We start from the raw sequence: 4,196 nt of genomic DNA on the forward strand, positions 1-4,196 counted from the left end.
CGCATCACAGGACCTGGCCTTGGGGCGGCAGGGAGAGTAACCCTCGCCTGGGTACGGTGTAACATACCTGGTTATCATTAGATTCCATAGTGCTCCGCAGTGATCCAATATGGCCACTAGATGGCAGTGGCGCATTGTGAGTGAAATTAAAGAGCGCAGGCCAGGCAGAGAGCACAGGAAGTTATCAGCTCTCTGGATCTCTGGCAGGATCAGCAATCATTGCACAGCTATGACACTGTCAGTGAGCAGAGAGAGCAGATAAGAGAAGTCACATGGCTTACCTACAATGTGATTTTACTGCAGCTTCAATCACCCGGCCATACACAGATCAATAATTGCCCAGCAGAGACCATTTCAGTTCTTCTCTCACATTACAAACTATACTGAGGTCTTTGCAATGTGTATATACTGTACAGAGAGCAGAGCTGTGGGAGGGGCTCGGCAGGTCCCCACCCACTACAAGAAACTACAGGAGGGGGCGGAGACAAGACCAGTCACCCTACATAAGGAGAGAGAGAGAGCAGCAGTGATTGGTCTTTATTACAGGAGGGGGCAGAGACAGGACCAGTCACCCTGCACAAGGACAGAGAGCAGCAGTGATTAGTCTTTATTACAGGAGGGGGCGGAGACAAGACCAGTCACCCTGCACAGGCAGAGAGATCAGCAGTCAGCGGTCTATATTACAGGAGGGGGCGGAGACAAGACCAGTCATCCTGCGCAAAGAGAGAGAGCAGCTGTGATTAGTCTTTATTACAGGAGGGGGTCGGAGACAAGACCAGTCACCCTGCACAAGGAGAGAGAGCTGCAGTGATTAGTCTTTATTACAGGAGGGGGCGGAGACAAGACCAGTCACCCTGCACAAGAAGAGGGAGCAGCAGTGAGCGGTCTTTATTACAGGGGGGGTGGAGACAAGACCAGTCACCCTGCGCAAGGAGAGAGAGCAGCAGTGATTAGTCTTTATTAGAGGAGGGGGCGGAGACAAGACCAGTCACCCTGCACAAGGAGAGAGAGCAGCAGTGAGCGGTCTATATTACAGGAGGGGGCGGAGACAAGGCCAGTCACCCTGCACAAGGAGAGAGAGCAGCAGTGAGCGGTCTATATTACAGGAGGGGGCGGAGACAAGGCCAGTCACCCTGCACAAGGAGAGAGAGCAGCAGTGACCCACTTTATGGGTTGGTCCTGAACGTCATTACTGTTTGTGATCCTATTAGGGGATATTTTCCTTCACTTCCTGTTAGGACAGGAAGTGATGAAAAACAGGGACACCGACAATAACACCTATTTGGTAGAATGGGGAAGGGTTTTAACATCTGACAATGTTGTTATCGCTGTCCACACCTTCCTGTCTCGGTTACCACCGCTCCGCCCATTTCTTGTATGGGTGTCATAGGGACAGGAAGTGAGGGATGAATTCTGCAGAGGGGTCACAGACAGAAATAACGATCCAGTGCAGGTCAAGCTCTGAAATCTCTAGTCTGGGAAGTCTGGTTGCTATGAGTGGATGGTCATTACCAGCTGGTTGTTAAGAAACCCCGGGGAGGTCAATATTCAGTAAAATTTAATATTTTTGGAAGAAAGCTCCTCCCCCTGCGCGTAGCCCGGTGTGTCAGGTAAGTTAGCATTTTCTGTTATTTTGGAATGACGTAATGCACACGCGCGGCATGTGATAGAGATATTTGTGAATGGGATTGTCAGATATTTTATGAATGGAGCTTTTGTTTTTAGGTGACTGGCCCTTTAAGGGGCCCGCTTACGCGATTGCCCCCTGTTTTTGGGCCGCTGTAATCACAGCTGTCAGCCGTTAGATTCATGTGATTGGTGGATTTTTCTGTCTGTCCGTTATCCAGATCAGTCATTGGTCAGATCCTGACATCGTTAAATCCCTCTCCTCAGCAACGGCTGGCCAATCTCCGCATAGAAAGATTCTATTTACTATCTTTCGCCAACGTAGTCTCACACTCCCCCTATCCCTATTGGTCAAGGAGTGTAATAGGCGGGAAGGTTGGGAGAGGGGGGCGGGCGTGCTTACTAAACTACTGGCTTGTGATTGGCCTGGAGGCTGAGCCGTATGTCAGGGGCCGGCAAGGTTTGATTTGTGGGGGAAGGGGCAGTGGGCGGTGCTTGCTTGGAGTGTCCCGCCCCCTTCTAGAGCTGCGCTGATCGCTGCGGAGAGGAGTCAGAGCTCGGCGGAGCAATATGGCGGCCGGGGGGTGACGGTGAGGGAAGGCCGCCCTCCCGCCACACACGGTGAGTGACACACCGAGCCCCTAGGGCCCCTGGACACGGGTCACGCTGAATCTCTGGGGGCCACACTCAGGTGTTGTAGGACGTAGTTTTCTTCAGGGGCCACACTGACCAGGTGAGGGCCCTACTACTCTACATGGGACACATACACCTTTTGGGGACCCCACTGGCCACCTAGGGGCCACAGTGATCTTTAAGGGCCGCGCTGCTCTGCCAGGGGATTCACTGACCAGGTGAAGGCCACAGTATTCTATCCGGGGCCACACTATCTTTTTGGGGCCACATTGCTCTGCCGGTGGAGACACTGTTCTTTCAAGGGCCACACTACTCTGCATGGGATACACTGAGCTTTTGGGGATCCTACTGGCCAACTAGGGGCCACACAGTGATTCCTGCTCTTCCTGGGGACACACTAACCACCTGGGGCCCCCTCTGCCTTCTCAGGGACCACCCTGAGTTATGGGAAGATGCAGTGGGCTACAGAGACTACACTAACAAGTCAGGGGCCACAGTGTTCTATCAGGCGACACACTGAGCAATTGGGGCCCTCGCTGAACTTATTGCTCTACCAGTGGACTCACTGACTAGCTGGGGTCCCCTTTGCTTTATAAGGGGCCACACTTCTCTATGGGGGGGGGGGAGGCACTGAGATTTTGGGGCCACACTTGTGTACCAGGAGCCAATACTGCATGGGCCACACTGAGATATGGGAACCTTACTGGACAGTTAGGGGCCACAGTGATCCCCAAGAGCCACACTGCTGTACCAGGGGCTACATTGACCAGCCAGGGTCACGCAGCTTGGCAAGGGCCACACTGGTGTACAGGGGCCACACTTACAAGTCAGGGGCCACATTGTTCTGCCAGGACCACACTGAGCTATTGGGTGTCCGACTACTCCACCAGGGGTAACCTTGACCTGCTGGGGGCCACACTGCTTTTCTCTGCTATCGGTATATAGGAGGATCTCCACAGCGCCATTGTACCGCGTACCGGTATATGTCGGTGACATGTATGTGTGTTGTATGGAGTCACATGTAGGAGGATTGTACCGCGCTGTGTTATATGTCAGTGACATGTATGTGTGGTGTATGGAGTCACATGTAGGAGGATTGTACCGCGCTGTGTTATATGTCGGTGACATGTATGTGTGTTGTGTGGAGTCACATGTAGGGGGATTGTACCGCGCTGTGTTATATGTCGGTGACATGTATGTGTGTTGTGTGGAGTCACATGTAGGAGGATTGTACCGCGCTGTGTTATATGTCAGTGACATGTATGTGTGTTGTGTGGAGTCACATGTAGGAGGATTGTACCGCGCTGTGTTATATGTCAGTGACATGTATGTGTGTTGTGTGGAGTCACATGTAGGGGGATTGTACCGCGCTGTGTTATATGTCAGTGACATGTATGTGTGTTGTGTGGAGTCACATGTAGGGGGATTGTACCGCGCTGTGTTATATGTCGGTGACATGTATGTGTGGTGTATGGAGTCACATGCAGGAGGATTGTACCGCGCTGTGTTATATGTCAGTGACATGTATGTGTGTTGTGTGGAGTCACATGTAGGGGGATTGTACCGCGCTTTGTTATATGTCGGTGACATGTATGTGTGTTGTATGTTGTCATTCCTCATACGGCGTGCACAAATGGGTATTGGTGATGCGGCGGTGCCAATCCCATCGTGCCTGTGGCTCTGAATCTTGCAATGCCTCATGGGATTTGTAGTTCCACAACACCTGGAGTGACGCAGTTGCCCACCCCCAGGTGTAGACTGTACCCGAGCTCGGAGCCGATCCTCCTGACCGCCACCTCTCTGACCACCGTCCTCGGCTCACATAGTGACGGGAAATACGCAGAGCGGTCACATGAACAGGAAGTGAGGGGAAATCTCCCAATGGGGGACACCTGGTGACAACTAAGAAGGGAATTCCCTTCACTTTGCAGAGATTT

General features: G+C 52.4%; 1 protein-coding gene across 1 annotated transcript in view; it reads left to right on the plus strand.

The window, feature by feature from the left end:
• Nucleotides 1-2,126: 2,126 nt before the first annotated feature.
• The window catches only part of TESK2 (testis-specific kinase 2), a 42,055-nt gene continuing 39,985 nt past the window's right edge, over nt 2,127-4,196 (plus strand). Inside the window, exon 1 of the mRNA XM_018572316.1 lies at nt 2,127-2,247. The gene's annotated coding sequence lies outside the window, so the exon portion shown is untranslated. The remainder of the gene's footprint in view (nt 2,248-4,196) is intronic.

This window comes from Nanorana parkeri, unplaced genomic scaffold (assembly GCF_000935625.1).
Source record: "Nanorana parkeri isolate BGI_ZX_2015 unplaced genomic scaffold, ASM93562v1 scaffold1997, whole genome shotgun sequence".
Classification (NCBI taxonomy): domain Eukaryota; kingdom Metazoa; phylum Chordata; class Amphibia; order Anura; family Dicroglossidae; genus Nanorana; species Nanorana parkeri.